This window comes from Aptenodytes forsteri, unplaced genomic scaffold (assembly GCF_000699145.1).
Source record: "Aptenodytes forsteri isolate BGI_AS27 unplaced genomic scaffold, ASM69914v1 Scaffold333, whole genome shotgun sequence".
NCBI classification, from domain to species: domain Eukaryota; kingdom Metazoa; phylum Chordata; class Aves; order Sphenisciformes; family Spheniscidae; genus Aptenodytes; species Aptenodytes forsteri.
Window position 1 is genome coordinate 1,678,455 of NW_008794542.1, and position 12,220 is coordinate 1,690,674.

Sequence of the window (12,220 nt, forward strand, 5' to 3'; positions counted from 1 at the left end):
AAAAATTATTTTCCTTGTCCTTCCTATAGTTAAAACAGAATGTTGTCAGCATCTCATTTTTAAAGTGGATTTTTCATATCTTCAATAATTCTTCTTCATTTTATTCTCACAGTTCTGGATGCTTTCAGAATCTGTTTCTTTAAATCCCAGCGTGCATGTTCCACGCTCTGTTTCTTTGGAAAAAATATGAGAAAAATATCCAGAATCCTTTCCAAGTTATCTCCAGTTTCCATTGACCATCCATTGAAACAGGAAACGTTTTCATCTATTTTCACTCATTTCTTAAACAATGTGCACCTTATTTTGCATCTTGAGGTAAAACCGTCAAGCACAGTGATAACAACTGTGGGAAAGCAGTTCTTATGAAAGAATCAGGGTAATAATTAATAGTCAGACATACCAGTACTTTATGGTTCCTCATTGTAACATTTCCCCTATGATATATTCAGTTCTTACTCTCCTCTCTCCTTGCTCCAGGCCATATTGTGCCATGGTTTTAGGCAGATTCTGACAAAGATTTCTGTTTAACACTTGACAGCACAACATGTCCTGGCATATTTTCCCCCCTACTCTTACCAAAAGATATTTACACTTTATTTATAATTATTTGAGTGTACAGAATTTTTCGTAAGTTATACAGAAAAAGACTCGTGATTGTGTTATATACTACATATTTGAAAACTATGCAAAATTTATCTATAAAAATGTAAAAAGGTACTACTGTATATTTTGTAATATAACTTTTCAAATTGTTTGTAACTGTGTATACTGCGTATTATGGAGGCTGTTGGCTCCATCAATAGGTTACGTAAAGATTGTTAGCAATGCAGAGACAGATTTCTTAAAGACGAAAAACACCTACATATTTTCATAATATGGCTTAATGCACAAGATTATCGAACTCTACTTTTCTAAAAGATCTGAATTTTCTGTAATAAGGAATTTTGGAAATACAAGGCTTCTAAAAGCATTTTTTAAAATCTTAAACTCTATATCTTTGAACTGTTTTGAGGACAGTATATGGCTTTATACTTTGTTATGAATATTCATCTTGTCTGTCCTCATGCATTGAAAGTAAAAATAAAGAGAAGTTTTAAAAAAATAAGATCTTTTCATAATATCTGTTTATATACATATCATGGAAGCTTGCAGAAAAGTAAGTATGCAGACAAGTTCTAGTCTGAGCTGATGCAATGTACAAGAAATGAGGTTAGCATCAAGCACTAAAGAAAACCACCAGAGGCCTGTGTGTCCAACGTTTTCATACGAGAGAGATATTTTCATATGAAGAAAAATATAAAACAATTTCTTAGTGCAATGGCGTGGGTCAAGATATTTTCCAGCAGGGTTCTGCAGACTGTCCTCAGTGAAGGTAAGTATGGGAGAGCAAAGCCAAGGCTGCTGTAACAACAGGATATGTGATGAGTTATAGACAATTACATGTATCGCTCTGCTAGTCTCAGATTCTCCCTTCTACATGAAAGATGGCCAACAGAGCGTTTCCAAAATGCTTCTTATATCCCATGACCTGAGTGATGTCTGGCTTATAATTGGGCAAAAATAGCCATCTTGCTCTTTTTTTAATCACACGTGGCCTATGGAGCTTAAAATTAAGCAGACAGAGAGAAACAAAAAGTACTCCTTAAATGCCTTAAAGATTATTAAAAAAGGTCATTAAACTTCCTATCTATAAGCTCAACAGTAGCTGAGGAACCAGCCCCAAAAGCAACTGTCATTCCCAACTACACCATATTTTAGTGAAATGAAGATACAGAAGTACTTCTCAGAACACAAATATTTATGCACTACAGTGTAAACTGTCTTCTTCTAAAAATGTAAGCAGTAAGCACCCTAGGCCCGTGATTTAAAACTTATAGCTTCTTACACCCATGCAGAAGTACTGTAATTCTGTGTGCCATCACCCTCCATGACTCGTTGTCCATCAGGAATCAAAGCGCATCCAGGAAACACGCACAGGTTGTGCCATCCATCTCACTGTTTCCAAAATCTTTGCAGAGCTACCTGGGGCAAAGTTCAGCAATGCCTATAGGTATTTAACAGCAGGCATGTCATGAAATGCTGCACTGATCAGAAATCTTCAAAACAATGCTTCAGATAATTGCCTAGTTGCTCCTGCAACTGGTCTCAGTCCTCTTCCTCTCTGCTTGCAACTTAACCATGTGGTCCACAGCTCCTTCTGGTGCTCCTGTGCTTTTTTACCCTCTGCTGAAGTTTCACGTTCACTTCCCTCAGTTTCAAATTCTTGATAACACTGCATTTAACTACACCAGGCCTACCACTATGAAGGGTTCTCATTAGTCAGGAATGCAGGTTAAATGCTTCATCATCTCTTTCTTCAGCTTACCATGTAGTGGTGGGCACCCAGTCAGGTCCCCAAGACAGCCACTGGCCATGCCGCTGAGAAAGGCTGTTCTCTAATTTACAGAAAACTATTTGGGCGTGCAGACTGGAGAGGTACCACTGGCAGCAGCTTAACCAACACAGGATAGCAAAGGATCTGACCTCCTCATTTAAAAATAAATAGTGAGTAGTACTGAGCAAAAATCCACTATTTCAAAAGCTGCGTAAGGGAGGATATACTCTCTACAGATACCAGGGAATGCCAAGCCACACTTCAATTGCATAATTTCAATAGGCTGTGCTTCCATGCAAGCACTTTATCTGCATTCGGATGTTTTTTTGCCTAGCTAATGGCCAATCCTGGTGTTGCCACATGCCAAAGCCATGACACCGTATGTGTAAACCCACTCACGATATTTTTACAGTGAATATTCTGTAGATCTTAGTCCCTTTATTACAATTCTACTACAAAGGAAATACGTGATTCATATGAGAGCTAAGTGTTTACTTTGCATATTATATAGTAATTACACTGATTTTCATTGAGCTGTCCCTAAGCAGGTTTCCCCTGGCAGCTGAGATCTAAGTGTTTCAACAAGACAGAGAAACACAGCGAAGGCTAGCATTAAAATGTGACAAACATTCCATCTTACTCAGCACCTGATGAAATTCCCTAATTGCCATTTACACTTTTGGGGTGTATCAATCTTTTTACACTGCTCAACATCTAAGGACACATTACGGCGGCATAAACAATCAGGGTAATTACAGGAGAAGATATTTTGCAACCAGCACCACAGTTGATAGATTGGTTGTTTTTACACAATGCAAAAAACATAAATTACAGGGCATGCAAACAATTTATGGACCAAATGCTGCCCTTGGTTAGGCAACATGCAACCATAATTGACATTAGGAAAATTGATGCACTTGTGAACTAGGGTAGCATTAAGCCCTGTTTTAACTGACTAATGCAATGGCCTCAGGCACTGCATCTCAAATGGTTGCCAGCAGAAGGCTAGCTCTGGTGTTGCTGTATAATACGAACATATGGTATTGACTCTTGCTTGTTGCTTCCGGCTGTTGTATTGCCTGAAAAGATATTTTTAAAGGTACCTATCAAGGTAATTTCTTTGTCTTCCTCAAAGACTGTGCTAGAACACAGTCTTAAACACTCCCCAGCAGAGTGGGAAGCACATGGCTACTCTGACCCGCTAGGTGCAGAGCATCCTTTGGCCTGTGCTTGATGAACAGAAAATGGCAGCACAATGGCTCAGGTTGTGGGCTTGTATGCTGAAAGATGAAAGAAACTTTGGGGGTCTAAGTGTGTCCTGGGGAAATCTGCTTAGCCTGGTTGCCACCTCTGGCCAGGCTGGGCATGTCCTCACTGCCCTCAGAGCTGACACCTCTCTCACAGAAAGGGGAAAGAGGAAAGGAGCAGGAAAAGTCCCAAGCAGCTCATTGTAGCTCAGGTGGGATCCCATCTCTGCCTTCAGTCCTGTGTGCTTGGGACAGCTCTTTTCCCCTCCCCTCAAACATGCCAATGCTGCTGAACCAAGGAACGCCCAAGCTGTTGTTCACCCAGCTTGGGAAAAATAGGGGCAGGGAATGATATTTCGTTTTGTCCCCTCCGTCCCCCACATTGCAAGCCTGGGATGCTGGGTGCTGAGGAATCACAGACAGAGCAGGAGTGGGGCTGGAGGAACAGAGCTCCAAAATAGGGCAGGACTTCTGGGGGTTGGATGAGGTGAATTTGATATTGGGGCTAGGTGACAGGTGGGACCGGGTGGTTAAATGACTGCATGTACATCACAGCAGGCAGAGATCACTTTGGACTCATCATCAGCAATTTCAATGCTAGCTTGAAATGCAGGGAAAGGAATCCATTTTACTTCCTTTGGAGTGAAACAAAACACCTGGTGAGCACAGCAAGGCATCCTAAGCCCAGGCTCATGGAGCTGGCAGTCCTCTAGATACCTCATGGTCACAGATGTGATGGAGCACCTCCTGTGCATACCTCCTAGTCAGGTAGGAGACCACCAGCCATGCATTCACAATCTCAACAAAGCCCTCAATAAAGTGGACTCAAAGCATTCACTGAGGTTGCTGAGGAAAGCAAGCAACTCAGTGTTGAGGGGCACCCCATCACAAGGCTTCATCTTGGGCACTGCTTGGGGAGGGATGGAGGAGACCTCTCTCCCTCTGCAGGATGGCAGCCAGGCCATCTCTCCTCGGGTATATACACACACAGAGGGTGCTGATGTGTTTGGTGCAAGCACTGCATGCTGGTACATTTAGGACATACATCTGCAGCTGGAAGAGAGATCCATGTGAAAGAGTAACTAGGCACTAGTGACTATAAAGCTCAGATATATACAGCTAGGAAGACAACACTTGAAATCAGTAAGTGAAAAATATTCGGACAGATTAATTGTGTGGATCATTAAAGGTCATCATTAGCCCCTCCAGAGAATGAGAGGTCTGGTTCCTGGTCAATTTGGAGATTCTGCTTGTTAAGTGGTCTTCTACTGTTGTGACTAGTTGTCCTGTGATGGATATGGATATTGCCTGAGAGCAGCACAAACACTCTTTCTCTGTTAGTAAAACTAACTTGTTCCCAAGCCATATTCAGCTGCTCCTCTTGGATGTGGGTCAGAGAGGTGTAAGCCCTGAGAGGCAACTTTAAAAGCTGTCAAGATGTCTCAGCCATGTGTAACAGATGACAGGCCTGAATTACAGCATGCCGCAGTTTAGTGTAAAACTTTGGGGCTCTCTCACGTCGTATCAGCTTGTCACGCAGCAGTGCCTTGCAGGGGAAGACCTGTTGCGCTGTACTGGGAGGAATATTTGAAGCTACGTTTATTCAGCCGTTGTCACTCAATTAATAAACTGTTTCAGGACACACCACAGGGTAATTTTTGAATAAAAGTAATTAATGAGAGGTTCAATCAATGAAAAAAAAATCTTACTACAGGGACACTATAGATAATATCGCAGAAGCTGTTCTGGGTCAAAAAGCTGAGCTGGTAAGATCTGGAAGGATGACTCGGCCGGAGCATCCACAAAGGCAAAGCATAACCCCTGTTGTGTGTTAGAGCATTTGTAGGGTAGTGAAGAATCAGGAGATATGGCAGGATTCAACAGCCAGGCATGTTCTCCTGGGGCTGTCCCCATGCTTGCTTCACCAGCATGGGAGCTGTCAGGTCCCGAGGACACCCCGGTTCCCAGGGGTTCAGCCACCAGGACTCAGGACTTGCAGCTGGCTCAGGCACGGGGCAGCATGCAGAGGGAGCTCAGTGGGGGCTCTTTTGCTCAGGAGCAGATTTAAGCCAAAATGTCAGATAGATCAGTTTTGCGAAATGCCTTGTTCCTCACTAGAGAGTGAACACTTAGCGCTTTCACATCAAATTTAGCATTTAAAAGGTTTAGCAACCTTTTAAAAGATGACAAGGGAGACTGGACAGCAGAATTCCTTCAGCATACGTACAGCATCTTCAACAAAACAGACTATGGTTAATGGAAAATACCGCAGTGCTGAGAATGAATTTCCTATCTCATCAGTAGAAAGGGCCATTTCAGCACCATCTGTTGAAATGTCCTGGCAATTCTCCTAGATGCAAATCCCAGAGGAATTTAAAATGCCTTCACCTGGGCCAGGTGTCTCACTCATCTTGGGAACAGGCATTGACCTTGGCCTCTGTAGGGCACAGCTTTCCAAGTGTGCCTATGCCTGAATGTGCGTGTTATACGATAGGCATTTCTTCGTCTTAGGTCTGCAAATGACTAGTAGGACAATTGGTGCTGTGTAAGATATCACAAGTAGCTGTAATTGTTTTTGTAAATATCCACCTGTATTTCCATGCATGCAATCAAACAAATGAAGTAGAAATGGAAAATAATAAATGAACACTCAAAATTTTACCTAATATCTATTGAGTTACTAATTAACACTATTCAAGATGGGCTGGGGAATTTCCGCCCCCCCAAAAGCTTCAAGCAGCTTTTCAGCTTAGAAAAGATGAGGAAAAACTGCCCTAGAGAGACAAAGTGTCTCAAATAGCTAAATCAGAGCTCCTGGGGCACAGCTGGTGATGCTTTAAAACCAAAGGGAGTGATAGAAAAGAGCTGGAAATTGACTGAAGAAGAAAAACCTTGTTATGGGCAGTCAGCTTCTGGTTTAAGGGTATGAGCCAGAAACTGCTATGTATTTAAGTGTCTGAAGACTAGCTCATGGTAGGCAAGGATGGTCTTGGATACACATAGTCTAAGACTGTGCCTGTTTAATGAGGAGGTGTTTAATTTTTTTATCATTTAGCACCAGTTAGTTGGTCTGAATCCATTGTACTATAGCAGAAGAGAAGGAGATTTCTATTCAGTGTGAGTGTTTTCTTGAAGCAGAGGAGATTTGCAGGAAGGGGAGGATGCTTTTACTTGGGCATATCAGTGATGTTCTGAAAGATGTACTCATTCAGGATCTCTTCCTTGATTTTTATCGTAGGAGTGTTATTAATTTCTCCCCCTTCCCTGGTCATGAGCTAATTTCTGTGAAGGTTTTATGTAAAAATAAAATTTGTAATTATGTCTGCTATCTGTGTAGTGGACATGATGGATAAATGTTGGTTAAGACTTTATTCTGTCCCTAGGAGAGGAAAAACAAGTGGAGCAATAGATATCTACATGTACTTATGGCTCATTATTGCTATAATGCTTTAGGAGTGATGGATTGGATTTCTGTGCTTTAGGTGCTTTTAAATACAGAGCAGAATGCTTGTCTTTCTGAAGAAAGCTTTTGCTTTTTGTTGTGAGGAAAAAGAGGCATAAAATATGGTTAACTATCACTGGTTACCATCACTATACAATGCAGCCAACTTATCTAAAAGAGTGTTACAGGAACTGAAGTGCTGAGAGTTTTAGTTGGGGATGGATAGAGAAACCTCCAGAAAAATGGCATGAGAAGGATGTGCAGACAGATGCAAGCTGCACGCAGCGCCTGGGTGGTAGGGGAGGCAGGACATGGTGGTGGTGGTGAGGAGAGGCATTGGCAAGGAGTGCCTGGGAACAAAATGCTTGTCGCCAGCCCTCCACAAGGAGGTAACCTGCAGGGATGTTGCTGGGACAGGAGGAGACAGCCCTGGAGCTGAGTTAGAGCTGTGGCTCGGGAAGGGTACCTGAATTTGTGTTTGCTGAGCAGATTTTCTTTTTTCTTTTTTTATTTTCCCCCCAAGATAAGGTGAAGGACAGTGGAAAGTAAGAGGCAAGTCAGGACAAGAACATCCCCTTGTTGTGCTTTCTCAAGAAACCGGAGAAAGCCAGGGGAAAGGAGGGTAAGAAACGGGGCAATTGCTGATCCTAGAGCTGCTGGAGCAAAGGAAGGGAAGCTTGAGTATGGCTGCTCATGTTGGAAGTACCTGGCAGTAAAGGTTGGGTAGAAACATTGTTGAGAGACCTGGCCAGGGGTACTTTAGCAGCAGCAGGAGCTTCTGACTTGTGCCTGGGGAATAATCTGGATGAGAGAGCCAGACTAGGATTTGAACGCAGGAATTACCTCATGTGCTCAGCCTCCTGCGCTCAGTAGGAGAGGCTTTGGTGAGGTGTGCTTGTGGGGTTTTTCCTTGTTCTTTATTATTATTTTCTTTCTGAATTTATCCAGCTGTTTGGCTCTAAGCATGAGAAGTTAAATATGACAGAGACCCAGGAGAGAGGGAAGAAAAAATGTAGTAATGTTGGGACTTATTAGGGCTTCCTTCTAAAGCAAGGACAAGACTTGGTGTCCTATGTGCTCACTGAGACTGAACTTCTAGCTGAAACCATACTTATTACTAAGTAAAAGAGATTACCCAAGGCTGTTGTGTGGGCATGGTGGCTTGTCAGTTAAATAAATAATTTGAGGAAGGTCTTGCTGCCTGGGTTGATCATGCCTGCCTGCCCCTGAGTGTAGGGGCACCTGCATGTGAAGGTATAACTCGTCAGGGCAGCCCCTGAGATAGGAGGCTTTCCTGTGAAACAAGGGACGCTGCTGAGGTTGGGGATACAACTCCTGTCCATCTAGTTGGCATCCTGCAGAAAAGCCAGCTGAAGTTCAAAGTGGGAATTCAGTCTGGCCTTGTGTGTTTGCACTTGTTCCCTCAGCATCCACCCCACAACACCACTTGCCCCTGTGGAACAGGGAAACATGGGAGGGAGGGACCTAAATAAGGAAAGCCGTGAGGAAATTCCACACAAAATCACCCTGATGCAGGCCAATGTCTATTCCTTAGCTGTCTGTTGTCTTTGCTCAGGACTATCAACTAAAACGGGCCCAGCCTATTCCCAGAAGCCCCAGCTCATGCTGTGCCAGAAGAGGGGATCTGAACCAAACCAGTGTCACCTAGGGCTCTGTAAGTCCATAAAAAAAGCAATGGAAATTGAACCAGCCTTGCAGTTGTATCGTGTGATAAAATGCTAAAAAGGACGTGGCTTTCTCAGCTGTGAAGTAGTTAAGAGGGAGTGCTTGTTTCTCCAATGGATTGAAATGGATATGAGCCTTAATTGAGGCGGCAAAGCAGTCTTTAAAACCCAGTTTACACACTCTCTGCTTTGGTGGAGCTCTGGATGGATTGGGTTGGGGTTGTGCAGGGCTGATAGCTGGCAGGACAGCCCACAAGCAGACTAGGAAAACTGCTGGATAACAGTGATATAAGTAAATGGAAAGAAGGACTTTGTTGACAGGAGATCAGGCCAGATTCTGACCAAACCATTTGAGAATCAGATAGTCACTTACTGACACTACTGTTCTAAACATATTACATATCAAGATAAACATGCAGAAAATATTACTGTAGCAAAGGTCTTGATATGCTGGAAGATCATAACCTGTTGTTTATTATCTGAAAGTCTTTTTATTAAAAAAGTATGCAGTATACTGAATTACAGAAACAAAGTGGAGTTGACAAACACTACATTATGGTTAACTCAAGTTTGTGAGGCAATACAGTGTTTAATAATAGCAAAAATCCCACTAGTTTTGCTTTGCCTTGAGCGGCAGAATTCCTGTCCTGGAAGGAAAGCTGAAGCACCACAATTTTCTGCCATTACACTGCCTAGCTTCAGGCATTTGAACACCTCTGTGCAAAGGAAGGGAAGTTAGGCAGCTGAGAGAGGAACCACCACACGGCTTGGGAAGCCATCCATTGGAGAGGATGATGAGGTGAGGGTTAGTGCAATATGATGCTGAGGTCCTCCAGCCTAGTGATAGGTAGGTAGTACCAGAGCTGCAAGTGGCATAGTCTATATACTGCATGGCAATACTGTGTGTGTGGATTGTCACTTCCAGGATGATGTGAGGTGGCAATACCGCTTCAGGGACTTGATCTTACTGTGAGTTAGCCTGGGTGTCTCCAGCCTAGGGCTGGCTCAAAAGCTCTAAGCAGAAAAGAGATGAATTTAGATTGCTGAATTTAGGACCTGTTGGTGCAACAGGCATGTGGTGGCTGCTTTTTTTCCTGTTAGTCTTTTGGGAAGAGTATTAGGTGCATGGATTAGGCACGACCAGTGAAAAAAACCTCAACAAACAAACAAAAAAACCAACACCCTCCCCCCCCCAACACACAAAACCACCAAACCCCAAAAGATGGGAAGTCATCATGCTGGGGCCATGAGTGAGGTGGCTGCTAGGCTGGGCAGCTTTGCACATCCCCTTGGCACCTTCAGCAAGCTGATGGTTCTGCACATAGCCACCTGTAGAAATCTTAGCCCTGTAGTGGTTTCCACAGGATTAGGTAGCAACCAAGAAAACACTCATGAATACCAGCAGTGCCCAAAATGCTGCCTCTGAGTTACAATAGTACTGGAGTGTAAAACAATTCCCGAGAATGCTTATGGACTAGACACGTTATGAAGTCAAGCTCCCATTCATATCTCCTGTGGCACAAATACAGGTGATGTTGACAGGACTTTCACATTTCTCTCATGTATCAATAATTTGTAGGGACAGGGCAGTTTTCTGTGGAGTGAAAGATGTAGACATGAACCTCCTCGGACTAAGAGGCTGTTGAGTGCTGCTTCGTCCTGGGTGGGTTCTCCAGTCACAAAGCTGTTCTTGATAACAAAAAAGCTGCCTTTTTATACAAAGGCAGTAGAATAATCACACAGCCCTATCAGTGTATTATGTATATAACTTTTTTTTTTTTTTTTTATATATACATATAAAGGCAGCAGTAGAGTAGCAGATTCTTGGATGTACTAGGCACTGGGGCACCTTCACACAGACAGTTTTTTGGCATTTACAGTAACCAGAAGCTGTAATCAAAGTTAGTCAGAAAGATGTACCACAAATATCTCTGAGTTTTGAGTTCCTTATTGCTATTTCTCTGAGTCTTAAAGAGTGCTGGAGCAAATTAGGCAAAAACAAGGACAGGTACTTCAAATGGATTTGGGGGCTTATAATTGCAGACATCAACAAAAATTAGGTATCTAAATTCCAGCTTGTAAGGCAGGAAAAGGCTTGGACTGAGAATGTTACTAGTCTGAATTCTTAAAAATCGACTACCTGAGTGTAACCTTTGTGTGGAAGAAACTGTTAGAAACATTAATTTTTAATGAAGTTGGACATTCAGCTCCCAAATTTGTCCTTTAGCTCCTGAATACTCACACTTGCCAAGGCCTGTGGGCCTTTCTCCCATGGTCTTTGAATAGGAAAAATATTCCTGTAGAGGCTCATATTTACAGCCAGGTCTAGCAGAGTAATTCATTTTTCTGTCATAAAACACAAGGACAGTCATGTGATATTTCTTTCTACCGTGAGAGGAACTGCTCAGGAGCACTCTGTTTTATTTGCATGGTGGTATAAAGTCCAGTCTTTCTGGAACAATAACCCATTTCTATCAGAAACCGTGTTTTGCTGAATGTGTACAATATTTCATCCGGAAGTCAAATGTTCAAAGGAACGATCTAATTCATTACGGTTTTTATTGGTGAGACACAAATCCTGAGGACGCACTCATATGTTTGTTTCTGGCAAGCAGAAGCCTTGGAGGAGGTTGCCGAGAGAGTGACTCAATGTTCTTAATCTGATGGAGGTAAAATAAATTTGTCTTGCAGTGTAGACTATGCACCTCATGAATTTACTTCACCTGTGTCAATAAATGTACATTGGCGTGGACTAGCCTTGAGTGGTTGAGACCTATGTTTGGGCTGGTGGAACAGAAACTATGGCAAGACTAACAGTATGGAAAACTTACAGGGTACAACCCCCACATCACAGTCCAGCCACGTCCTGGACCAGTTATGGGTGTTCAAATGCTGTGCTGCTCCCTGTGGCATTATCACTCAACATCAGCGATCTAAGATGGCCTATACTCAAGCAGGGTTCAAGTACTGCTGCTGTCTGGACCTTTGCCCAGTACTGTTGGCTGAAAAGGGACATTTATCTCTGCACTGAAGAGCAAGTAGAGGTTAACTTACTGATAGCACCTGGGATAGCCCAGGCAAGGAACTCCCCTGAAGAATCATCCTTGAACTACTTTGTCTTGACTGGTGTTACACGTGGACTTGCAGGAGAATATTCTAAGCCCTTCTGTGCTGTTGTAAACAAAGTCAATGTATTTAGCAGAGAACTGCACTAAAGACCCAGAAAACTGCTCTCTTTTTCTAGACAGAAGAGTGATGGAGACTGTAAAAGGCTTTGGAAGACTTTCAGGACTCTGGTGACTGTGGGGTTGGGGGTGGGTTTTTTTGTGGGTTTCTTTTTTTGTGTGTGTGTGTGTGTCCTTCTCCCTTCTTCTTTTTCCTTTGCTTCAATTTATTCACAGCCAAACAAAAATGGCTTTCTTCTTTAGTTAGCCTCAATTTAAAGCACAAGACTCTGGCATGATGGTTTTTT